Source organism: Heterocephalus glaber, unplaced genomic scaffold (genome assembly GCF_053883595.1).
Source record: "Heterocephalus glaber isolate CG9 unplaced genomic scaffold, H.glaber_assembly_v1.0 deba00001600, whole genome shotgun sequence".
In the NCBI taxonomy this organism is placed as follows: Eukaryota; Metazoa; Chordata; class Mammalia; order Rodentia; family Bathyergidae; genus Heterocephalus; species Heterocephalus glaber.
The window spans coordinates 36,236,116-36,264,053 of NW_028258372.1; positions in this window are offsets into that span (position 1 = coordinate 36,236,116).

Here is a 27,938-nt window from a genome sequence, read left to right on the forward strand (position 1 = left end):
GCACAGCCTACCGAGGTCCCGAGTCATGTGGAAGACACCGAATCACCCCACTGTAGACAGCCAGGTCTGCTCACGCCCTACTGAGGTCCCGAGTGGCATGGAACATGCCGAATCAGCCCACTGCAGACAGGCAGGTCTGCCCAGGCCCTACCAAGATCCTGAGGGGCACGGAACATGCCGAATCAGCACACTGCAGACAGGCAGGTCTGTGTACGCCCTACCAAGGTCCCGAGTCACACGGAAGACACCAAATCACCCCACTGCAGACAGGCAGGCACGTGGTTCCAGACTACAAAGACAGAGAGGACACCAGACCACCAGAAAAAGGTACTGAGACCCGCTGCTCCCGGCCCAGAGGAAGGGGCTTCTGAGCCGCTGTCCCATTGCTCCTGGTCCAGAGGAAGGGTCTTCCCAGCCACCATCACTCCCACTGCTCCCATCCCAGAGGAAGGGGATTTGGGGCCACCTTTTGTCCCACTGCTTTTGGCACAGAGGAAGGGGCTTCCAGGCCACCATCCTTCCCACCACTCCCGGCCCAGAGGGAGGGGATTCTGAGCTGCCATCCCACTGCTCCTAGTCCAGAGGAAGGGGCTGCCCGGCCACCATCCCTCCCATTACTCCCAGCATACAGGAAAGAGCTTTTGGGTCACCATCCCTACCACTGCCCCCAGCCCCTGTCCCACCTCTCCCAGCTCAGAGGAGGTAATCCGTGCAGCCACTAACAGCCCCCTGCCCCAGTTAAAATGAGAAAACATGTAAATAAGTCTCAAAACCAGACTTCCAGATCACCTACAGCAACCCCAAAGGGAAATGAGATGAAACACTCTGATGCTCAACCGCCTGGACCCACTCAACTGGCAACAAAAGGGGATCTGGAAAAAATGAAATCAGAAATAATTTCTCAGATAACAGGAGAAATTGTGCCCCTAGTGCAAGACATGATTAATAAATCTGGAGAGGAGCTCAGGGACATGATGGAATCCCAACATAGGAAACAAATGGAATCCATAAAACAGATGCAAATGGATTTCCAGGACATGAAAAACTCCATTGAGAGTCTACACAGCAGAATGAGACAATGTGAGGACAGAATTTCAGATATATAAGATAAAATTGCAATTAATGACCAGGAAAAGAAAAATTGCTTCAAAATTATAAGGGAACATGAGAAATCAATCCACCAGCTGCTAGATGATGCAAAGAAGAACAACATAAGACTGATTGGGCTCAATGAAGAAACAGGAGAGAGTGCAGATGACATAAAAAAATCTCTTCACAGACATAATGGCAGAAAACTTCCCAAGCAGGGGAAAAGAGCTTGACATACAGATAAGTGAGGCATATAGGACTCCAAATAGCCTTGATCAAAAAAATCTACACATAGGCATATAATTGTTAAGATTCCAGAAACACAACAGAAGAACGAAGATTTCCAAGCAGGGAGAGAAAAGAAACAAATCACATACAAAGGAAAGCCTATCAGAATCACAGCAGACTTCTCAACACAAACCATCAAGGCAAGAACAGCTTGGAGTGACATATTCCAAGCCCTAAAAGAAAACAGCCTCCAACCCAGATTGATGGACCCTGCAAAACTATCTTTCAAAATTGATGGAGAAATAAGATACTTTCATGACAAAGAGCACCTTAGGAACTTCACGAATACCAAACCAGCACTCCAAAGAATTTTACACAATATCCTAGGAATGGACATTGAGGATCACAACCCCAGGAAGCAAAGCAGAATGAACCCATCTGGCATGACAAGAAATTAAATGGAAAGGGGGAGAACCCAACAAAAAGAAAAAGTCATGACAATGACACGTCAAAGCATTTCAGTTATAACCATCAATGTTAATGGTCTCAATTCACCAATCAAAAGAAATAGACTGGCAGAATGGATCAAGAAGCAAAATCCAACAATATGCTGCATAAAAGAAAAACACTTAATTCAAAAGGAAACTCATAGACTGAAAGGTAAAGGGTAGAAAACAATACTCCATGAGACAGGAACCCGAAAAAAAGCAGGAGTAGCTATCCTCTTTGCAGATCAAGTAAATTTCAAACCAACAATGATTAAGAGAGAGGAATAAGGACACTACATTCTTGTAAAGGGAAGAATCCAAGAGGAAGAGGTGACAATCATAAATATCTATGCACCAAACACCAGTGGACCCAACTATATAAAACAAACACTAACGGACATGAAAAGTCATACATGCACTAATACAATTGTAGTGGGAGACCTCAACACCGCACTGTCACAAATAGATAGATCAACTAGACTAAAAATAAGTACTGAAATACTAGAACTCAATCGAACTCTTGAACAAATGAACTTAACAGATGTTTACAGAGTCTTCCACCCCACAAAATCAAAATACACATTCTTCTCAGCTGCACATGGGTCATTCTCCAAAATAGACCACATACTCACACATAGAACATGTTTAAGTAATTGCAAAGTAATTGAAGTTATCCCCTGTATATTATCAGACCATAGTGCGATGAAATTGGAGATCCATAGCAAAAGAAACTCAAAAAATTTCATAAACATGTGGAAATTGAACAACACACTTCTAAATAACCAATGGGTCACAGAGGAAATTAAAGAAGAAATCAGACAGTTCCTTCAATTAAATGACAATGACAATACAACATATCAGAATCTATGGGACACAATGAAAGCAGTCTTATGAAGGAAATTCATAGCAGTGAATATGCATATTGGGAAAACCAAATGAGCCCAATCAAACAACCTCATGCTGAACCTCAAGCTTCTAGAAAAAGAAGAGCAGAACAACCCCAGAGCTCATACAAGGGAGGAAATTATAAAGATCAGAGGAGAAACCAATGCAATGGAGACTAAAAGAATGATACAAAAATCAATGAAGCCAAGAGTTGGTTCTTTGAAGGAATCAACAAAATTGACAAACCCTTAGCCAACCTTGTCAGAAAAAGGAAAGAAAAGGCCCAAATCCATGCAATTAGGAATGAAAAGGTTGAAATTACAACAGATCCAACAGAAATCCAGAGGATCATCAATACCTACTTCCAGAACCTATACGCCAATAAGATGGACAACACTGAAGAAATGGACAGATTCCTAGATACATGTGAATTACCAAAGTTGAACAAAGAAGACCTAAAAATTCTGAACAACCCAATATCAACCAATGAAATTGAAAATGGAATTAAAAACTTTTCAATTAAGAAAAGCCCGGACCCTGATGGCTTCACTGCTGAATTCTGCAAGACATTTAGAGAGGAACTGCTGCAACTACTGTTTAAACTCTTCAATGAAATTGAAAGGGAAGCAATACTCCCAAATTCATTCCTGGAACCAACCATCACCTTGATCCCCAAAGCAGAGAAAGACCCAACTGAAAAAGAGAACTATAGGCCAATCTCACTAATGAACATAGATGCAAAAATCCTTAATAAGATAATGCCAAACAGAATGCAGAAGATCATCAAGAAGATCGTACACCCTGATCAAGTGGGATTCATCCCAGGGATGCAGGGATGGTTCAATATACACAAATCAATCAATGTAATACACTATATCAATAGAGCCAAGGACAAAAACCATATGATTATCTCCATAGAGGCAGAAAAAGCATTTGACAAAATCCAACATGCATTTATGATAAAAACCCTACAAAGAATTGGAATAGATGGTCTGTACTTCAAACTGATGAAAGCCATCTATGAAAAACCAAAAGCCAATATCATACTAAATGGTCAAAAACTGAAATCCTTCACACTAAAATCAGGAACAAGACAAGGATGTCCACTATCACCACTCTTGTTCAATATAGTTCTAGAAACATTAGCCACAGCAATTAGACAAGAGAAAGAAATAAAAGGAATAAAGACAGGTAGTGAAGAAATCAAATTGTCATTATTTGCAGATGACATGATACTCTATATAGAAGACCCCAAGAACTCCACCAAAAGCCTTCTAGATTTAATAACCAAATTCAGTCAAGTAGCTGGTTACAAGGTCAACACACAAAAATCAATAGCTTTCCTCTACACAAATGACAGACTCACTGAGTCAGAAATAGGGCAAATAATTCCTTTCACAATAGCATCCAAAAAACTGAAATACCTAGGAATCATCCTAACGAAAGAAATCAAAGACCTCTTCTCTCAAAACTATGGCACTCTGAAAAGAGAGATTGAAGATGATATCAGAAAATGAACAGATATCCCCTGCTCCTGGGTAGGAAGGGTTAATATAGTGAAAATGGCCATACTTCCAAAACTGCTATATAGATTTAATGCAATTCCAATTGAGATCCCAGGAGCATACTTCATAGACCTTGAGAAAACAATCCAAAAACTCATTTGGAACAAGAAGAGACCCAGAATAGCAAATGCAATTCTAGGTAACAGAGACATGGCAGGGGGTATCACAATCCCCAACCTGCAACTATACTACAAAGCTCCTGTGATAAAAACAGCATGGTACTGGCAAAGAAACAGACCTGAGGACCAGTGGAACAGATTAGAAGATGCAGAAACAATGCCAGACACACTCAGCCATCTCATCTTCGATAAAGGAGCCAAACACCCTCACTGGAGGAAAGATAGCCTCTTTAATAAATGGTGCTGCAAAAATTGGGCTTCAACTTGCCAAAGATTAAAACTAAACCTGTATCTCTCACCATCCACTAAACTAAAATCAAAATGGATTAAAGATCTAAATATTAAAATCGAAACTCTGAACCAGTTGGAACAGAGGTTAGGTAGAACCCTTGAAGACATCTGTGTAGGAAAAGATTTTATGAACAAAACCTCAGTTGCCCATGAGCTAGCCCAAACAAACAACAAGTGGGATCTCTTCTTATTAAAAGGCTTCTGCACAGCAAGAGAAACCACCTGTAGTGTGAAGAGTCAACCCACAATGTGGGAAAAATTCTTCACCTGCTCTTCCTCAGACAAAGGTCTACTATCTCAAATCTATAAAGAACTTAAAAAGATCAGATCTCCCAAATTTAAAGACCCAATCCGAAAATGGGCATCTGAAATGAACAGACATTTCTCAGACAAAGAAGTAGAAAGAGCAAATAAATACATGAAAAAATGTTCAACATCACTGGTCATTCGAGAGATGCAAATGAAAACAAGGCTGAGATTCCACTTCACTCCGGAAAGAATGGCTGCTCATGAAATCAACCAATAACAAATGCTGGTGGGGCTGTGGGGAAAGAGGAACACTGCTCCACTGCTGGTGGGAGTGTAGACTGGTGCAAGCACTGTGGAAATCAGTATGGAGATACCTCAAAGAACTAGGACTGGAAGTCCCATTTGACCCAGCTATTCCACTGCTGGGGATCTTCCCCAAAGAATTAAAAGAATCATACCACAGTGATATATGTGTGCCCATGTTCCTAGCAGCACAGTTTGTGATAGCTAAAACTTGGAAACAGCCCAAATGCCCATCAACTGGAGACCGGATAAAGAAAATGTGTTTTTTTGATAAAATGGAGTACTACTCAGCCATAAAAAATGAGAAATTAGAGCCATTTATAGCTAAGTGGATGCACATTGAGGCGATACTCTTAAGTGAAATAAATAGGACACACATGAATAAATACCAAATAGTTTCTCTGGTGTGAGAAACTGAAAGTGTAAATAAGGACTAAATGTATAATAGCTAATGTGAAATAGGAAGAAAAGGGGCAAAGGGGAAGGAAGTGGGAGGCCTAGGAGAAAGGATAGAAGGGAATGGGTTTAATATGAGAAAATGGAAAAATAGGAACAAAATCTTTGTAAATAGGGAGGAATGGAGGAGTTGAAGGGAGGGCTGGGCAAGGGTGAAAAATACGAACCAAGAGAGACTATGTAAAGGTGCAAATTTCCAATGATGAATGTCATTATACTGTATACCTAAAATGTACCAATGATTAGAATGAATAATTGATAATGTAAAATAGGAAGAAATGGTCCAAAGGGGTAGGGGTAGTGGGAGGGTCAGGGGAAAGGAAAGAAGCGAAAGGAAAAATGATGAGAAATGTAAAAAATGGAAACAAAGTCTTTGTAAATAGGGAAGTGTGGAGGGCGTGAAGGGAGGGCTAGGAATGGGAAAAAAAATAAGAACCAAGATGCGTTATGTAAAAGTACAATTCCCAATGAGAAATGTAATTGTGTTGTATACCTACAATGTACCAATAAAAAATCTAATAAAAAAAAAAAGGGCTGGGGATGTAGCTCAGGGCAAAGACCTTGGGTTTAATTTCCAGTACCACCACACACACCCACAAAAAAAATGCTTTGGATAGTAAATGTTTCAAAGATGTAGTATAAAAAATATCATAAAAAGAAATTTCTCTCAGTCACAATAAAGCATTCTTGTGGGACACTTTAGATTTAGGCTTATTAATAATTAAACTAACTCATTAAGGCATTTTATAAAATTAAAAATATGCACAATACTGTAGTTTGGATCTTGAATGTCTCTCAAAAGCCCATGGGTCAAAGGCTTGGTCACCAGCCTATGGAGCTATTGGGTGGTGGAGGAGCCCTTAAGAGGTGAGATCTAGTGAAAGGAAGTTGGATCATTGGAGGTTTCCCCTTGAAAATGTTGCACCCTAACCCCTTCCTTTTTTTTTTTTTTTTAGTACTGGGGATCGAACTCAGGACCTTGCATTTGCCAGGCAGGTGTGGCATCAATGAGCTACATCCCTGGCCCCTACCCCTTCCTTTTTTCCTTTTCTTCCTGGCTGTCATGAGGTGTCTTGATGTCCTCCACATGCTCTGACACCACAAGACCAAAGAAGCAGGGCCAAGTGACCATGGATTGAAACTTCTGAAACTGTGAGCCAAAATAAACGTTTTCTTCTTTCAAGTTGTTTGTTTCAGGTATTTGTCACAGTGATAGAAAGGTGACTAACACAGAGATCTGGGCTTGATGATTACATCATATTTTATTATTGGAATAGAATAGGATAGAATAGAATAGAATAGCCTTTGTTTAAAAACAGCTTATAAGTATATGTATCATGTAATATAGACTTGTGCTTCACTTTAATGAATTTACAACTCCTCACATATATATTTTCCTAGGCTGCCTTTATCTGGAAAGGCACGGATAAAAAGAGGAAAATACTGATTTTTTTTTCTTTTTGTAGTATATACAATAATTATTAGTTAATTTAAAGATGGGAACATTATATTCTCTATTTTCTTTAAAACCAATTGTGTAATGTGCCTAAAGGAATTATATATTGATATATTTAATAATACTGCATCTTGAGATAGTAAGTGTATTTGTTTTGGATTGCTGCAACAAAATACCTGAGGCTGAATAACTTTGTAAAGAGGCTTATTTTGGCTCATCCTTCTGGATGTTCAAGGTCAAGAGCTTGCATGTACTGACAGTTTTCTTACTGGCAGAGTCCTTAGACGATGCAGGGCCTTACAAGGCAAGAGACAGAGAGCATGAGTGTGTCTGTCCTCTGATCTCTCTTCCTCTTCTTATTAAGCCATCAGGATTCAATCACGAGGATGCTGACTTTATCTAGTCATTGTAACCTCCCAAAGACCCCACCTCTAAACACCAAAGTCATATTGAGATTCCACCCACTTAATAGTTCTCAACAGAAATTAAATTTTGACACATGAACCTTTGGGGACACATGAAAACCATACACAAACCACAGTGTTTTATCTCTGGCCCCCAAGGTTCATGTCTTCACACAATATACAATACAACCATTATATCCCTCAAAGCCTTAACTCATTCCAACATAAATTCAAATGCCTGGTCTCATCTGATACTCAAGGCAAACTGTCAGCTGTGAGCTCCCATGAAATCAGCAAACTAGTAACATCTGTCCAGGACACACTGGCAGGACAGGTCCAGGGCAAAGATTTCTATTCCACAAGGGAGAAATGGGCAAGGAGAAAGAAGTAATCAACCCAGAGCAAGACCAAAACTAGTGGGACAGACTTTGCATCCTAAAGCTCCAAGTGTAGCATCTCATGCATCTTGTGTGCACTGTCTCGAGGGCCTTGGGCAGCACCCCCCACAGTTTGCTGGTTGCAGGCCTCATGGTTACTCTTGGCCTGTGCACTGATGTCTGCTGCTTTGTCCAGCAGGTATGGCATTTTCCTGACAATTGTTCTAGGTCCCCAGTGCAGCTCCACTCGCACACCTCCAGTAGTCATCGCCCTATCAGGCACTCTCTGATGGGACTTCCACCCTGTGGAAAACTTCTGCCTGACCTATGTATGAGGCTTTCCTGTGAAATCTGAGTGAAAATCACTGTGATACCATAACTCTTGCATTCTGCATGCTTGCATAGTCAGCTCTATGTGGATGCCAAGGGCTGCACCTGGGCCTGCTTGAAGCCAGCTGCATCCATGGAGTGCTCTCCCCGCTGAAAGAAATCCCCAGCTCTTAGAGAATGCCTTGGTTCAGTCTCTGAAAGATTCTGCCCTGGAAAGCCTCTTGTCAGGTAATGGAACAGGCAGTCTTGCAGATTTCTAAGATTCCCTGGAAGTCTTTTACAATTGCCCTAGCAATTAGCATTCCTGCTAATCTCTTTTGCAAACCATGATTTCTCTGCATTTTATATGCTTTTTCTTTGCTTTTTTTTTTTTTTTTTTGGTACTGGAGGTCGAACTCAGGACCTTGTGCTTGCGAGGCAGGCTGAGGCACCAGTGAGCTAGATCCCCAGCCCTTCTTTGCTTTTTTGATGGCCAGGTTACAATTTTTCCAAATCTTTCCACTCTGCTTCCTTTTGCTCCTGAGACTCATTGCTGTAAGTCTGAGTAAAAGTGGCCAGTAAATATCCGTGCTATACCCTAAATGCTCTGTTACAGTTTTTTTTTAATTAATTTTATTGGTACATTTTAGATATACAATATAATGACATTAATCATTAGAAATTTGCACCTTTACATAATCTCTCTTGGTTCTTATTATTTCCCCATTGCCCTGCCCTCTCTTCAACCCCTCCATCCTGGCTATTTACAAAGATTTTGTTTCCATTTTTCATTTTTTCATATTAGTTCCATTCCCTTTTTTTTAAATTAATTGTATACGTACATTTTAGGTATACAGTATAATGAAATTCATCACTGAAAATTTGCACCTTTACATACACTCTCTTGGATCTTATTTTTTCCCCATTCTCCTGCCCTCCCTTCAACCTCTCCATCCCTCCCTATTTACAAAGACTTTGTTTCCATTTTTCCATTTTCTCATATAAATTCTATTCCCTTCTTTCTGTTCCCCTCCCCCTCCCCCTTCCCCTTCCCCTTTGCCCCTTTTCTTCCCATTTCACATTATCTATTATATCTGTTAGTCCTTATTTATACTTTCAGTTTCTCACACTAGAGAAACTGTTCGGTACTTGCACATATGTGTCCTATTTATTTCACTTAAGAGTATGGCCTCAATGTGCATCCACTTAGCTATAAATGTCTCTAATTTCTCATTTTTTATGGCTGAGTAGTACTCCATTTTATTTAAAAAACCACATTTTCTTTATCTAGTCTCCAGTTGATGGGCAATTAGGCTGTTTCCAAGTTTTAGCTATTACAAATTGTGCTGCTATGAACATGGGTGCACTTATATCACTGTGGTATGATTCTTTTAATTCTTTTAGGAAAATACCCAGCAGTGGAATAGCTGGGTCAAATAGGACTTCCAGTCCTAGTTCTTTGAGGTATCTCCATACTGATTTCCACAGTGCTTACACCAGTCTACATCCCATCTGCAATGGAGCACTGTTCCTCGTTCCCCACAGCCCCACCAGCATTTGTTATTGGTTGATTTCATGATAGCAACCATTCTTTCTGGGGTGAGGTGGAATCTCAGCATTGTTTTCCTTTGCGTCTCTCAATTGACCAGTGATGTTGAACATTTTTTCATGTATTTATTTGCTGTTTCTATTTCTTTGTCTGAGGAATGTCTGTTCATTTCAGATGCCCATTTTTGGATTGGGTCTTTAAATTTGGGAGGTCTGATTTTTTAAGTTATTTATAGATTCTAGATACCAGACCTTTGTCTGAGGAACAGCAGGTGAAAGTTTTTCCCACATTGTGGGTAGTCTCTTCACTCTGTTGCTGGTTTCTCTTGCTGTGCAGAAGCTTTTTAATAAGAAGAGAACCCACTTTTTGATTGTTTGTGCAAGTTCACAGGTAATTGAGGTTTTGTTCATAAAATCTTTTCCTACACCAATGTCTTCAAGAGTTCTACCTAACCTCTTTTTCGGCTGATTCAGTGTGTCTGTTTCAATGTTTAGATCTTTAATCCATTTCAATCTTAGTTTAGTGCATGGTGAGAGATATAGGTCTAGTTTTAGTCTTTGGCAAGTTGAAGCACAATTTTTCCAGCACCATTTATTAAAGAGGCTATCTTACCTCCAGTGAGGGTGTTTGGCTCCTTTGCCAAAGATGAGGTGGCTGAGTGTGTCTGGAGTTGTTTCTGCATCTTCTAACCTGTTCCACTGGTCCTCTGGTCTATTTCTTTACCAGTGCCATGCTGTTTTTAATCACAGTAGCTTTGCAATATAGTTTCAAGTTGGCACTTGTGATACCCCTGCCATGTCTCTGTTATCTAGAATTGCTTTTGCGATTCTGGGTCTGTTCTTGTTCCAAATAAATGCTTTGATTGTTTTCTAAAGGTCCATGAAGTATGCTGCTGGGATTTCAATTGGGATTGCATTAAATCTATATACCTGTTTTGGAAGTATGGCCATTTTCACTATGTTGATCCTTCCCACCCAGGAGCAAGGGATATCTTTCCATTTTCTGATATCATCTTCAATCTCTCTTTTCAGAGTGCCATAGTTTTCAGAGAAGAGATCTTTGAATTCCTTCATTAGGTTGAGTCCTAGGTATTTCAGTTTTTGGATGCTATTATGAATGGAAATGTTTGCCCTATTTCTGACTCAGTGAGTCTGTTTTTTGTGTAGAGGAAAGCTATTGATATTTGTGTGTTGACCTTGTAACCAGCTACTTTGCTGAATTTAGTTATTAAGTGTAGAAGACTTGTGGAGTTTTGGGGGTCTTCTACATAGAGTATCACATCATCTGCAAACAGTGACAATTTGACTTCTTCATTTCCTACCTTTATTCTATTTATTTCTTTCTCTTGGCTAATTGCTGTGGCTAAAGTTTCCAAGAGGTTATTGAACAGGAGTGATGATATTGGACATCCTTGTCTTTTTCCTGATTTTAGTGTGAAGGATTTCAGTTTTTTAACATTTAGTATGATATTGGCTGTTGATTTTTCATAGATGGCTTTTATCAGATTGAGGTAGAGACCACCTATTCCAATTTTTTCTAGGGTTTTTGTCATAAATGCGGGTTGGATTTTGTCAAATGCTTTTTCTGCATCTATTGAGATGATCATATGGTTTTTATCATTGGCTCTACTGATGTAATGTATTGCATATATTGATTTGCATATGTTGAACCATCCCTGCATCCCTGGGATGAATCCCACTTGATCAGGGTGTATGATCTTCTTGATGATCTTCTGCATTCTGTTTGCCAGTATCTTATTAAAGATTTTTGCATCTATGTTCATTAGTGAGATTGGCCTATACTTCTCCTTTTCGGTTGGGTCTTTCTCTGCTTTGGGGATCAAGATGATGCTTGCTTCCAGGAATGAATTTGGGAGTATTGCTTCCCTTTCAATTTCATTGAAGAGTTTCAACAGTAGTGGCAGTAGTTCCTCTCTAAATGTCTTGTAGAATTCAGCACTGAAGCCATCAGGACCCAGGCACTTCTTAGTTGGTAGGATTTTAATTACATTTTAATTTTCATTGATTAATATTGGGTTGTTTAAAATTTTTAGGTCTTCTTCATTCAACTTTGGTAATTCATATGTATCTAGGAATCTGTCCAGTTCTTCTGTGTTTTCCATCTTATTGGCATATAGTTTCTCAAAGTAGGTAGTGATGATCTTCTGAATTTCTGCTGGGTCTGTTGTAATTTCACCCTTTTCATTCCTAATTGCATGGATTTGGGCCTTTTCTTTCCTTTTCCTGTTAAGGTTGGCTAAGGGTTTGTCAATTTTGTTTATTATTTTGAAGAACCAGCTCTCAGCTTCCTTGATTTTTGAATCATTCTCTTTGTCTCCATTGCATTGATTACTGCTCTGATCTTTATAATTTCCTCCCTTCATGATCTTTGGGTTTGTCCTGCTCTTCTTTTTCTAGAAGCTTGAGGTTTAGCATCAGGTTGTTTAATTGGGCTCACTCTGTTTTCCTCATATGAGTATTCACTGCTATGAATTTCCCTCATAAGACTGCTTTCATTGTGTCCCATAGATTCTAATATGTTATACAGTCATTCTCTTTTAATTGTAGGAACTGTCCAATTTCTTCTTTAATTTCCTCTGTGACCCAGTGGTTATTCAGAAGCATATTATTCAATTTCCATTTGTTTATGAAATTCTTGCAGTTTCTTTTGCTATTGATTTCCAATTTCATCACACTATGGTCTGATAATATACAGGGGATAACTACAATTCCTTTGTACTTACATAAACATGTTGTATGAGTGATTATGTGGTCTATTTTGGAGAAAGACCCATGTGCAGCTGAAAAGAATGTGCATTTGGGTTTTGTTTGGTGGAACACTCTGTAAACATCTGTTGAGTTCATTTGTTCAAGAGTTCAATTGAGTTCTAGTATCTTCTTGCTCATTTTTTGTCTAGTTGATCTATCTATTTCTGACAGTAGGATATTAAGGTCCCCCACTACTATTGTTTTAATACTTATTTGATTTTTCATGTCCATTAGTATTTGTTTTATATAGCTGGGCACACTAATGTTTGGTGCATATATGCTTATGATTGTCATTTCTTCCTCTTGGATTGTTCTCTTTACAAGGATGTAGTGTCCTTCTTTGTCTCTCTTAATCAGTGTTGATTTGAAATCTACTTGATCTGCAAAGAGGATAGCTACTCCTGCTTTTTTTCAGGTTCCTGTCGCATGGGGTATTGTTTTTCACCCTTTAACTTTCAGTCTATGTGTTTCTTTTTGAATTAAGTGTGTTTCTTGTATGCAGCATATTGTTGGATCTTGCTTCTTGACCCATTCTTCCAGTCTATTTCTTTTGATTGGTGAGTTGAGACCATTGACATTGATGGTTATAACTGATACATATTGATTTATCTTTGTCGTGACTTTTTCTTTTTGTTGGATTTTCCCCCTTTGCTTTTAATTTTTTGTCATGCCTGGTGGATTCATTCTGCTGGGCTTCCTGGGGCTGTGATCTTCATTGTCTTTTCCTAGGATAGTTTGTAAAAATTTTTGGAGTGGTGGTTTGGTATTCATGAAGTTCCTAAGGTGCTCTTTGTCATGCAAGTATCTTATTTCTCCATCAATTTTGAAAGATAGTTTTGCAGGGTACATCAATCTGGGTTGGAGGCTGTTTTCTTTTAGAGCTTGAAATATATCACTCCAAGCTCTTCTTGCCTTGAGGGTTTGCATTGAGAAGTCTGCTATGATTCTGATGGGCTTTCCTTTGTATGTGATTTGTTTATTTTCTCTAACTGCTTGTAGAACTTTGTTCTTCTTTTGGGTCTCTGGAATCTTAACAATTATATGCCTATGCATAGATTTTTTTTTGATCAAGGCTAGTTGCAGTCCTATATGACTCACTTATCTGTATGTCAAGTTCTTTTCCCCTTCTTGGGAAGTTTTCTGCCATCATTTCTGTGAACAGTTTTTTATGTCATCTGCACTCTCTCCTGTTTCTTCGTTGACTCCAATCAGTGTTATGTTATTCTTCTTTACATCATCTAGCAGCTGCTGGATTGATTTCTCATGGTCCCTTACTATTTTAAAGAAATTTTTCTTTTCCTAGTCAGTAATTGCAATCTTATCTTGTATATCTGAAATTCTGTCCTCACATTGGCTCATTCTGCTGCATAAACTTTTAATGGAGTTTTTAAACTCCTGGAAATCTGTTTGCATCTGTTTTATGGATTCCATTTGTTTCCTATGTTGGGATTCCATCATGTTCCTCAGGCCCTCTATTTTTTATCTGTGTCCTCTCTAGATTTATTAATCATGTCTTGCACTATGGGCACAGTCTCTGCTGCTATCTGAAAAATTATTTCTGATTTCATTTTTTCCAGATCCTCTTTTGTTGCCAGTTCGGAGAGTCCAGGTGGTTGAGTATCAGATTTTTCCATCTCGTTTCCCTTTGAGGTTGCTTTAGGTGATCTAGAAGTCTGGTTTTGAGACTTGTTTATGTTTCTTCTCATTTCAATGGTGGGTGGGGGAGGGATGTATGCTGCTGGTGCCTGTGTGGCTCACCTCCTCGGCCCTGGAACCTGTGGTATGGTGGCCCAGAAGGTTCACCTCCTCTACGCTGTGGGTACCTCTGTTCTGCAGCACTGGGGGAAGTGGTATGGCAGCCCAGAAGGTTCACCTCCTCTGTGCTGGGGGCAGCTCTGCTCCTCATCACTGGAGGTGGTGCTATGGCAGCCCAGAAGGTTCAACTCCTCTCTCCATTCCTTTCTCTCCTTTCCCCTATCCCTCCCACTTCCCCTTCCTATTTGCCCCATTTCTTCCTATTTCACATTATCTATTATAACTTTTAGTCCTTCTTTACACTTTCAGTTTCTCACACTAGAGAAACTATTCAGTATTTACACATGTGCATCTTATTTATTTTACTTAAGAGTATTGCCTCAATGTGCATTCATTTAGTGCTTTGTTGTTCTGAAATGTCCTCCACCAATTGAACTAGCCCCTCATTCTTAATTTTGGCTTTCTTCAAATCTTTAAAGTATGGTTAACAACACAAACCAAATTCTTTGTCCACTTCAAAACAGGGGCAACTTTTCCTCCAATTTCCAACAAGTGCTCATTTCCATCAGACACTAGTTTTCTAGTTTCCTCATCTTTCCAGGTCTCACCAGAATTGCCCATTACACCCTACTTACAGCAGTCCAGGCTTTTTCTAGCTTGCTACTCTAAACTTTCCCAGCATCTGTCCATCCCTCCACATTTTTAGGTATAGTTACAATAATCACCCATTCTTTGAAGCCAATTTTCTATATTAGTGAGTTTTGCACTATTTCAGCAAAATACTTGAGACAAGGTAGCTTTGTCAGTAAAGGATTTGTTCTTGAGACTCAAAGTCCAATGTTTAGCAGCCCTATTGGTTCAGCCTCTAATGAGGGTCAAATGGATAATGGCATCACAATGGCAGAAGCGTGTATAAAGAAAGGGATACATCTCAAGTTAGGCAGCCAGAGAGAGACTGGGATCTCATGGTTCACTGTGCATGTTTCCAGCTGACCTCAGAAGCTCCCACTAGGCCCTATCTCTCAGGTTCATTCTCCTAACATCACTACATGAAGGACCAAACTCTTGGCTAGGATGTAGCTCAGTGGTGAAATGCACACCTAGCATGTACAAGGCTCTGAGTTCAATCCCCAGTTTGGTAAAAAACAACAACAACAAATCGAGCACTAAGGACCAAACTCTCAATGTGTGGACACTTTGGAAACAAACACAAACGATATCTAAATCATAGCACTAAGTAGTTAAAGGAAGGGAAGAGAGAGTAAAGGTAATATGAGATATTTGTAAAATGACTTACTTCCATTTGAGTAACCATATGAAACAAAAATGGAGAAGTATGCAGGATGTAAAGACAGAAAAAATTCTATATTTCAGTAGGAAAAGTAATGATAAGTAGTATGTTTATTTACATTTTCAAATCTCTTCAGAAAATAATAGAATAAGGGGAAGTTCAGTTTTTAAATTACATAAATCAAATAAATGTTATTAATTTTATAAATATTAAAATATTCTTGAAATTAATTTTCTTCTTAAATAATGTTTTCTATAATAATCATTTCTATTGCATCTGTATATAACTTGCTTTATTTGCAGGGTATTAGAAAGAGGCACTTGGAAGCATCCTGAGACTTGAAGCCTTTGCCCTCAGGAAGCCTACATCCTTGTGTCTTTGGAATTGGTTTCTCTCCCCTCCATAATATATGCTGTATGCATATATTATCCTTTCCTTCCTCTTGCACCCTACCCTACAACCACAAAAGAGTAAGAGGTTTCAGAAGCAGACTTTCCTGAATCTCAGATCCACCATTGGTAGCTCTATAACCAGTTAAGCTACTTAGTCCCTCAAATTTTTAGTTTCTTTACCTGTAGAATAGAAATAACAAACCATTTCTCATAAAATTATAGAGTTCTTCCCTTTCTCTTTTTTTTTGGTAAAAGCTTATTTTTGATGTGTGTTATAGTAATGTTTCCAAAGACTTCAAGGATTTTATTCCATTCACCATCTTCAACTCTTCAGGCTCTTGGCATCGCATTTACCAACTCTAAGCTCCCATCTCCTTCTTCTCTTTTGCTTGCTACTGGTGCATGGACATGAATCACTACTGTGCTCAGAGTTGGAGAAAGGGAAATTAGGCAAGGTAGGAAAATCATGAGAATAGTCAGCACAGTATCTCTTGCATTTCACAAATACATTCTTCCCTAGAACTGATTTATATTCTTTACAAAACTTAAATATTTTTCTTTTTACATTATTTTAGAATCCTCTCCTCATATCATCCCATATCATCCTTCATAACCACTCTGTATAATAGTTTTCTCATTGGTTCTTATCTCTCTTAGTCAGTTTTCCTGTCACTGGGACACAATACCCAACGGGTACAACTTTAAGTAAAAAGGTTTAATTTTGCCCATGTTTTAAGGGAATTCAGTCCATTGCTGGCTTCCTCCAAGGCAGAAACATCGTGGTAGAAAGGCATGGCATAAAAAGCCACTCAATTCATGGTGGTGGGGAATCAGAGCAAGGAAACAATGCCAGCCAGGAAATGGGCCAGGGACTACATATAATATCAAAATCATGCTTCTGTGACCCACACAGAGATAGAGGTGTGTGCTCCACCTATAACCCGAGTACATCCCAAAGCCAATCAAGGTGACAATTCATCCTAATCACCACACGGTCACACAGGGATTTTTTTTTCTTATGTCTTTATTTGAAACTTCTTGCCTGACACAATATGTCATTAAAAATTACATCAAGGAAGCATTTCAAATGTAAGGATGATTTGGACACAGAACAAAAATTTAAATATATACAAAGAACTGATTTTAAATGCCAAAAACTCTCTTTTTTCTTTCCAGGCCATATAAATATATTTTTATTTTCATTTCAAATTATATATGGTTTCCAATTTAGGCCAACTTGCACCTAGAAATGGTTCAGGTCAGTTAAAACTGGAGAATGTTTTGTTTGAGCTATGGTTTTATACTCATTTATGCTTTTTAAAGAAATTATTGGCACATGTTACTATTGCATGATTATGGGGGTTTTTTTGGAAGTTAGTGTCTTAGTTACTTTTCTAGGTGCTGGGACAAAATATTCAATACCCAAAGTTAAAGGAGGAAAAGTTTAGTTAGCTCACAGTTTGTCAAGGTTTCAGTTCATAGTTGGTTGGCTCCAAGGCAGGGTGGATGGCAGAGGGGCATCACAGAGGAGAAACAGTTCACGGCAGGCAGAAGACAGAAGGCAGAAAGCACCAAGCTACAAGCGAGAAGCAAGAAGCCATGACCACAGCTTTTTCCGTCCCTTATATCTTTTTTTTGGTTTTTTGTTTTGTTTTATTTTTTGGTACCAGGGATCAAACTCGGGTCCTTGCACTTGCTAGGCAAGCGACAGAACCACTGAGCTAAACCCCCGGCCCTGTTCCTTATATCTTACCCAGGCTACCTGCCTTTAGGGTGGGTAGCACTCACACCTTTAATCCTAGCATTGTACCATGAATCAACGCTAGCATCATGTCCTTGACCCCAGCAGCACAAACCCTAGATTCAGCTACCTCCAAAAAATGCCACCTTTGACCTCAGGAGGCTTTGGGGGACATCTAGACACAGCCATAACAGTTAGTGCATGCATTTAACATACCTTAATTGAGGTCAGTCCCACTATCCCTTTGTCCCTCCCACTCCCTTCTGTTTGTTTCCTTCCTCATCTCCAGAAGTCTACCTGCTGCCTTCCTATGCTCTTTCCTATTTATTTGTTTATCCATTTATTTAGTTTCTAATATAAGGGCAATCATTTGATATTTAACTTTCTGAGTCTGACCAGTTTCACTTAACATGATGGTTACTACATCCATCCATTTTCCTTCAAAATGACATAATTTCATGCTTCTTTGTGGCTAATGTTCCATTGTGTATAAATACCACATTTTCTTTATCCACTCATCTGTTGATGAAAATCTAGGCTATTCCCACAGCTTAACTGTTGTGAATTGTGCTGGTATAAATATGGTATGCAGGCATTACTATAGTATGCAGTCCTTAATTCTTTTAGAATATGTCTACTGCTTCAGCTGGTAACCTCCTCTCTAGCTCCAGGTAAAGAAGCCAATTCACACAACCCAGCAAGAAATCACTTGATCACTAATCTCAAAAAATGATTTTGTTTCTGACTTCAAGATGCCCTGAGTTGGGGGGTAAGATAGAGAACCTGTCTTAAAGGCACAGTGACCTTATCCCAAAAATTGAACCAAAATTAAACTTTAAAATAAAAGACCCCAGTAGATGGTATAGGAAGTAGGCAAAGAAGAGCCTTCTCCATCCAAGAATGTTGTTTTCTTCTCACTATTATTGCTGCTCATCCTTCCCAGGTGCTATCTGTACCTTCAAAGGAAACGGTCTCTTTATTCCAGTTTTTGTTGTTGCTTTGTTTCTGCAGTCAGTAATGGAGACATGTCAAAACACTTTACCACTGAGCTACATGCCCAGTCATTCTTACTGTATTTTTTAAGAATCAAATATGTACACTTTATTGCCAAACTAATATGTGACCAGTCATAATTTCAAAGAGAATTCTAAGGCAGGGCTTCTGTACTTTTCTCTCACATTAGTGCTATTAGACTCATTTTACATGTTGGTGAAGAAAGGCACTTCCAGATGGAAGCTGGTTTGTCTGATACTGGTCCAGAGCTGATTGGAGATGAGCAGGCAAATACTGCAAAATCTAAAAATCTCCAAACTCTGAAACAGGGATTTTGGACAAGGAATTCTCAACCTGTACTCTTAAGTAGGATAGCATAATACAATCTGATTTAGTGCAATATGTGGCAATCTTTCAGGAGAGAAAGACAGCAAACTGCTGACTACTGGCATTGGCAGAGAGAGGGAGTTCAACTTGGGAAAGCAAGAGGTGCTAATTAGAATTGTGTTTGCCTTGAACATTCTCCTTTTAAAATATAAATATTCCTTGAAAAGGAGTTACTTTGATCAGCTCTATTTCTGGCTTGATATAGATGGGTCTGAAATGGAGAGGAGTTTTGCTCAGGGACTGATGAAGTGAGCAGAGGAAAGATCATTTGGGGCATGAGTCATATTAAAGGCAGCCAGACCTGAGGGGTGGAATGCATCGGGGGCCTGTGAGCCACCAAGGGCAGCAGGAGAGGGGGCCAAGGGAGAGGAAGAGGGCTTCGGAGCCTGGGAGATGTGCTTCATCAACCTGGCAACGCCGTCTGGTGCAACTGGCTGGGGGCCACGGAACATCACTCCCTGGGGCTCGCTGGTCTCCGGTATGTGTGGGGCTGCTGACTCCTCTCCTCTTCGAAAGGACGCAGAAGTTAAGGGTTCAAAGATGTGGCCTTGGCTGTCTCACCGTGAGCAGTCTGTTGACCACATTTCTTTTTTTTTTCCTCTGCCAGGTACAACAGTTAAGCCCTACTTCTGCCACTCTTACTAAGGTTTTTGTGAACTAAGTTTGCTGCCAAAATCCAGACAACACTAGAGATTTAAAATAATAGGAGAAAATTCCAAGGATGTCTGATGCTCTTATAGCCTATTCTGCCCAACAAGCAGAATGTTTTATGTTTTCTTTTTGCATTTCATTTCAGTTTTGTCATCGGTACATGTTTGCAGCACATAATGATGGCATTCCTCATAGGGAGCTGGTACGTGTACATAACACATTTTAATTCATTTTTTCAGTCCCTTCTCCTTCTTCCCTTCCTCCTCCCTCCATCTCATGTTCCTCTTCACTTTTGCAAAAGATCTATCTCCCTTTTCCTGTTACCTATGTTTTGGAGAACTGCAAGTCATCAGACCTAGAAAGTTTTTGAGACTATGGGAGCAGCAGAAAAAGGACTAAGGACTTTATGCCAGGTGGACTTGTAAATAATACACATTAGCTCACTTAAACTGTGCAGCAATGTACTGGCAATTGCTATTCGTGTGCCCATTTCATAGACTAGGAAACTGAGGCAGAATGAATATTTGATCCGGGTACCACAACCAATACATGCTGAAGTCAGAATTCAAATACAGACAATGAGACTCCAAACCCCACACACTTAAAGGAATCATCGTGGCTAAGCTGTAAATATTTAATTTGGCAGGGGAGGTAACTTGGCAAGTCATATGGTCACAACTGTTCAATTCTGCCATGGCAGTGGGAGACCAGACATAGATAGTACATGAGTGAATATGTGTCAATAAAACTTTATTAACAAACGTTTGTGTGTGGCTGCCTGGCTGTGGCTCTAGTGTGTAAACCTGGACGTTAATCACTATTGCACCATACTCCCTCTTTGTATATGTAAATTTCATACTGAAAACCTAAAATCACTTTGTTGCTTCTGTATATTCATTGCTATTTTGGCACGCACTGACTTCTCTAGGTCAATAAAAATATGTTGAAAATGTATGACTCCTTTCATGAATTTTTAGGTTTTAGCAACTACATCTGTTAGGATATCTCATAATTTATTCCTCATAATAGAAGCACAGAGACTGTATTTTATACCTGCACAGCCCTCTAAGGCTCTGGATTGGCAGGAAAACCCACACTAAGCCTCCCCCATGTAGAGCATCCAGCTTGGTTGTTAGGGTGTGTGTTTCTAAAAATCAAGCAACAATGTAATGCACGCTGATGATCCAGGACACATGTGGGGATAAAGTCTGGGCTGAAAATATTTAGGGGAACCTAAACTAAGATCAGAGGCATTTCCACCAGACATGTGCTAAGTTGGAGTTCAGAAAATGTGCTCTGTCTTGTACGATTTCAGTGTCCCACCAAGCTCCCTCCTTTGACACAGCTGCAGTGAGAGGAGGTCGGATTTACAAGTGGTGTTGACCTCGTTGTCAAGGGAAGTAAAGTAGATTTGGTTCCACTCTCCATCCCTTAACTTGACAGAAGCAAACTGGCTTCTGTAAAAAATTATGAAGTTGACCCTAGTGTGCTTCCTGCAAGTTGGTGCTTATGTATTTATATCGCTATTCTTCATTACCTCTTCTTTGAAGACGGTTATTTTCATTTTATTTGGCCGCTCCTTTGTATACCTAAATCCCAGTAAAAACAGGCATTAACAATGAAGTGACATTGCTAAGACGGTACTAACAAACTAGCAAAGCTGTTGGACAATCCACTTTCCAATTCACCAGCCTCAAAATCATAATATTAGCATGTATGTGTTATAGCTAGGTTTATAGTTTCCTTTCTTTTATTCATAATTCTATTTTTCTCTCATGCCTCCTCCCTTCTCTCTTATTCACTACCCAGTTTCCTTGTTTCTATAGCTACTAATAGCAGAGCTACCCTCGAATCTATAATGGAGTTTGCCTCTTCTATTCTTATTTTAAAGAAAATAGAAAATTGAGTACTTTAAAACTTAGTGAATTCCCGCTTTTTAATTGCTTTGCTTCTGATGGAAAATCCACTTTACCGTACCTGATGTTGTACCATTTGAGATGAGATTGCCATCAAATCCACATTTAGATTATGGGGCAGATAAAGTTTTCTTTTTTTAACTGAATTCTGGAAAACAGACAATTGTTCTCATTTTGAAAAGGAAGTAGCAGATGATAAAACCTACGTGTATTTGTACAAAATTTTTAGATACTCAGAATTAAAAGGAAATGTGTTACTCACTTTGGCAGTCCCAATTCCAATGAAATGTTCTTTTAAAAAAAAAGTGTCACTGGGTATATTACAAATAAATATGTCTTTTTTTGTATAGAAGGCAGAAAGTATTTTAACAAACTCATGAGAAAGGAATTTTTTTTATTGATCCATCTTGATAGGGCATTAACTATACCTAAGGGAGAGAAGCTGGAACAACTATCATGCACAAAAGTCAGAGTAAGAATGTTGAGAAGCAGAGGAGGAAATAGAACATTTTAACATCGCATCTTGGTCATACCAAGGTCCATTGACTCTGTATTTATTCCAGATAATTAATTTACAACACATTAAACCTTGATATGAAGAAAGCTGTTATGCATCAATTGTGTTGGAATAAAAAGTGGTATTGATTTAGGATTTCTATTGTATCATGTGCTGATACAGAAAACAACAACAGTGGAGTCATGTCTCAAATATGGAAGAAACCTTTGCTGAAGGACAAAACTACTAAATAAGTGCACTCTGGAATACACTTAGCTGAAGTGACACAGCCTGAAAGGTGTTCTGCAGGGTGGGCCAGAAAACATAATTAGAACCAACCCAAGTGTCTAATAAATATTGATAGAAATGCACTCTAGAAATCAGATTTGGGGACGTGATAATGATCTTCTTTACAGGAAAGGGCTAAAATAGCCCCCTGCCCACTGCCAAATCCAACCATTAATATTTATTAAATAAAATATGAGTGTACCATTAATTTTAAACAACTGACATGAATCGAAGCTTTCTCCCATTCGAAGCACAGGAACTATAAGGGTGAGGCCACACAGATTTGAAGTCATGATGTTTTGCAGATATTTAAAGAACCAGTTATTGATCTTGAAAATCAAGTACCCTCATTAACTAATATAACTCACATATTGGGAGAAAGAATAGACAATGAGTAAAAATGCCGGAGTTCAAATCCTCAGTGAGCCAGGGCAAATCCCCTAAATTCTCGGAAGCACAGTAGTCACCTCTACTCTACTTACTTAACAAAAACAGATGAAGTACAAGAAAGTAATGGAAAATTTTCTTCAATCACATTCAAATATGATATTGCAATTATTTTTTAAATTAATTTTATGTAGAACACAAAAATAAGGAAGACCTTCCCCCAACTACAAATGATACATTGTTATCAATGGCTTTTTAACATCTCTATTTTTCTAAGTAGATTACAATAACTTAATCCTCCCTGATAGGAATTATTTTAGGCAGAAGAAGGACAGGATGCAGGTGTAGAACTCACTGACAGAGGATAAAGCAATCCCTAGAAAATATTAATTACTCTTAAAAACTTGGATGCTCATAATTCCGTGGGTCAAAGCAAAATGACCTGACTCCTTTCACTGGTCCAAGGCCCTCTGTATGTATTAACAAGAATTTATCACACACAGTATCCAAAATATTTTTCTTATTTTATACACTGTCTATCCAAACACATTTTCCACATGTATCATCTTCTAATCTACAATAGAAAGTTGAATAGAAAGTTGATAGGACAATCGGGGGATAATTGTGTTGACCCCTTACAAGTTCTTTCTATAATAAAAGTAAAATTATTATAAAGCTATATGGTTCAATAGGCAATACCCACAAGTTACATTTTAGATTTAAATTTAAATTAATTAAAATTATAAAATTATAAAATTAAAAATTCAGCTCATCAATCAATATGTTAAGTATGCAATAGCCACAGATGGCTGGCTGGTGCCCTTACACTGGAGACTGTAAATAAAGAAAATGTTCCTCCTCACATGTTCTGTGGACTACACTGTTTCAGAGGGACTTTGCAGTCAGAGTCCCAGCTCAGCATCTCTGGGTATTCAATCTCATCTATTTCCTTTGCATCAGCTTTTCTCACTCCTCACCAAGGATATTTGTATGGCCCTGCTCTTCCAGCTCCCCAAACCCTGAGTTGTTGGGTGTTTTTTTTTACAAGGTATGAAACAATAGAATTACTGGATTTTTTGCTGCTAATCTCATCATGTGGTTGTAGAACCATGCTTGTGAAGGTAACAGCATTTATGCGGTGAGAAAAAAGTTAGAAATAAAAAAGGAAATTTGAGTAAAGAAAAAATATGTCTAAGTTTGGGAGTCTATTTTCCAAATAGGACCCTAACACTTAAATGAATTTTTTGAAAAACAAATAGACTTCATTTAGTGGCTGAATTATCATATCCACTGTACTGATAGGGTGAAATCACAGAGATATTGTAAAGATTACAGAAAACTAAGAATGAATATGTTCAAAATAGTTGAGAAGACAGGTTCATAAAAGTCTTGACTAGACTATAAAACCAAAAAATGCATAATTGTTCCTATACCCAGAGTAAATAATTTTAAAAGATACATAAGAGAACTAGCATTTACTAAATAGCTATTATATACTCCAGTGACCCAACGAAGTATGTAGAAATAAGCATCATTTAATAGGAACGGAGGGTAGCTCAGTAGTAAAGCACTTGCCTAGCATGTGTGAGGCCTTGGGTTTGATCCTCAGCACTGCAAAAAGAAGTCATTTAACAAAATGAAAATCTGAAATTTAAAGTGTAGTTCTCCAAAAGTCACACCACTTTTAAACAATATAAATTTGTTTATGTCCATATTTATCCAGCTTCACACTCTATTTCTTTTCTACTACAATTCAAAATAATATTTTCTTTGGAAGCTTTTGAATTGTAGTAGAAAAAAACTAGAGAGAAAACAAATATGTAGAATGTTATATAACAGAGTACTTCAGAAGCAAGGCAGTTTACGTAATAAAGGTTGCAAGACATGTAGTATCATACTCAAATATTGATCAAATACAGAAGGAATCTTTCATTGAAACTAAACATGAGCACAAACACAGAGCCCATGGAAATCTAATAAGGAAAAGGTGGAAGAGGCTGAAATGTGTACCCTATTTCTAGTGAAGATTCTAAGTGGAGATGAAAATGTACAAATTGAAACAATAATTTATATTTCTGAATGTCTCTTAAATATACAGACTATACATGGCAATTTAAGAATTGTATAAGTATTTTGCAAAAGGGAAGGGGACCAAGATATGAAGGGAGGGAAAAACGAGGTGAGAGAAAGAGAATGAAAAAGAATTAAGTTGTGCTATGTATCATGTACCAATTCCCCCATGATGAATGTCATTGTTACATATGTACAGCAAATATATACTAATTAAAATAAAAATATTTGTTAAAACTATAATTGTATTAGTCACCTTTCCTTTACTGGGACAAAATACCTGACACCCGCAAATGAAAGGAGGAAAGGTTTATTTGGCTTATGATTTCAGACAGTTCAATCCATGGTCAGCTGGCTCCAAGACAGAAACAGAATGATGGAAGGGCATTACAGATGAAAGTTGCTTAATCCATGGCAACCAGGAAGCAGAGAGGGAAGTGAGGAGCCAAGGACAAGAATACAACCTTCCAGATCATGTCCCTAATGACCCACCTCCTCTGAACAAGCCTCACCTCCAAAAGGCACTCTTGTGTATGAATTCATCAATAGATTAATCTATTAATGAATATAGCACACTCATGGTCCATCCAATCACTTTCTAAAAGCCCCACTTCTGAATGCAAAAGACTTTTGGAGACATTTTAAGGAATGAACTTTTTTTTTTTTAGTACCAGGCATCGAACTCAGTACCTTGAACTTGTGAGGCAGGCGGTAGAAACACTGAGCTAAATCCCCGACCCTTTTTGGAGACATTTTAGAACTAAATCATAAGATTCTGTCCCTGGCTTCCAAAAGGCTAATCTCTATCTCATTATGTAAAATGCAATTAGTCCATCTTCAAGAGTTGCTAAAGTCCATAGTTCCAGCAGTGCTGAAAAGTCCAAGTCTAATGTTTCCTCTGATACTCAAGGAAAACTCTAAGCTGTGAGCCCTTGTATAAAAAAAAAAATGTAAATACTTCCAATGGTACTGAGTAAATATTCCCATTTTAAACGGGAGGGATAGTATATTAGAAAGGATTTGGACTAAAACAAGATTTTTTAAAAAACTAGTAGGGCAAGGCAGGCAACAGAACCACTAGACTAAATCCCCGGCTCTTTGGCCCTTTTTTTTTTTGATACCAGGGATCAAACTCGGGTCCTTGCACTTGCAAGGCAGAAAGAGAAATAGAACTCGGGTCCTTGTGCTTGTGAAAAATAAGAACCAAGAGAGACTATGTAAAGGTGCAAATTTCCAATGCTAAGTGGATGCACATTGAGGCAATACTCTTAAGTGAAATAAATAGTACACACATGTATAAATACCAAATAGTTTCACTGGTGTAAGAAACTGAAAGTGTAAATAAGGACTAAAATGTATAATAGGTAATATGAAATAGGATGAAAAGGAGCAAAGGGGAAGGAAGTAGGAGGGCTAGGGGAAAAGATAGAAGGGAATGGGATTAATATGCAAAAATGGAAAAATAGGAACAAAATCTTTGTAAATAGGGAGGAATTGAGGGGTTGAAGGGAGGGCTGGGCAAGGGTGAAAAATAACCAAGAGAGACTATGTAAAGGTGCAAATTTCCAATGATGAATGTCATTATATTGTATACCTAAAATGTACCAATGATTAGAATGAATAATCGATAATGTAAAATAGGAAGAAAAGGTCCAAAGGGGTAGTGGGAGGGGCAGGGGCAGGGGAAAGGAAAGAAGGGAAAGGAAAAATGATGAGAAATGGAAAAAATGGAAATAAAGTCTTTGTAAATAGGGAAGGGCGGAGGGGGTGAAGGGAGGGCTAGGAATGGGGAAAAAATAAGAACCAAGATGCATTATGTAAAGGTACAATTCCCAATGAGAAATGTAATTGTGTTGTATACCTACAATGCACCAATAAAAGAATTTAATACAAAAACAAAAACTAGTAGGGCAAACATTAAATTTTGTAGCTCCATGTCAGGCACCCAGAAAAGGTTATTGTGAGATATGAACTCCAAAGGACTTCGGTAGTCCTGCCCCTATAGCTTTACCAGTTGCAGCCCACATGACCTCTCTTAGACCAGCTCTACTTACTGCCTGTGGCTTTCCTTGGAAGATTTCCAAATTATTGACATCTCCAACTTCATGCATTGCTCTCTCAGGGGTGCCCAGCAGAGACTAAGACCTGCCATACATTTTTTAATCTGGCCTCTGAAGTCTGGATGGAGGCTCCCATTGCCTTATAACTCTTGCATTCTACCTCTAGCTTGAGCAATACCTTGGTGACCTTAGCCCACAGCCACAGTAGTAGGATGACTGAACTAGGGGATCTACTTCCCTAGGTGGCCTTGGGTGAGTAAGGCACCCTGAGGTCCTTTGCTCAAAGTCTTTCAAAAGCAATTACCGTTTTACACTCTTGAGCCTCAGGGTTTGGCTAATTCCTGAGATGCCCTCAAAGCATCTTTCCTATTGTTTTAGTACCAAGTACTTAACATTCTTTTTAGTGGCTCTAATATTTTCCACAACCATAATTTCCTTGGGCCCAACTTTAAATGCGCTTTCTTTCTGGCCATGCTACAAATTTTCACCTCTTTTAGCTCTGCTTTTTGCTCCTGATTCTTACTGTAGATCTGACTAAAAGCAATCATCAGTATTCATGCCCTTGAACCACTTGCCTGCCTTGAAATTTCCTCTGCCAGATTAATTAGTCCACCAACTTTAAATTCAGCCTCCCACAAAGTCTTAGGACATGGGCAAAATGTAGATAAGTTCTTTGCCAAAGCATAATATGCATGGGTTCCAGTTTCCAATAATGTCCTCATTCTCATCTGAAAATTCATAAGCCTGGCCTTTCCTGTCCTCATTCCTGAAAGTATTTTAGTCTTTTAAGCTCCCACGAGACTTTTCCATTAATGTCTGGTTAATGCAATCTGCAACTTCTCTAGCCTGCATCTCTATACTTTACCAAACTCCTCCCACAAACTAGTCCTGAAGTCTTCTGAATCACATGGTCAAATATAGTCACAGCAATTACTCCATTCCTGGTATCAATTTTTTTGTATTACTATGTCTGTT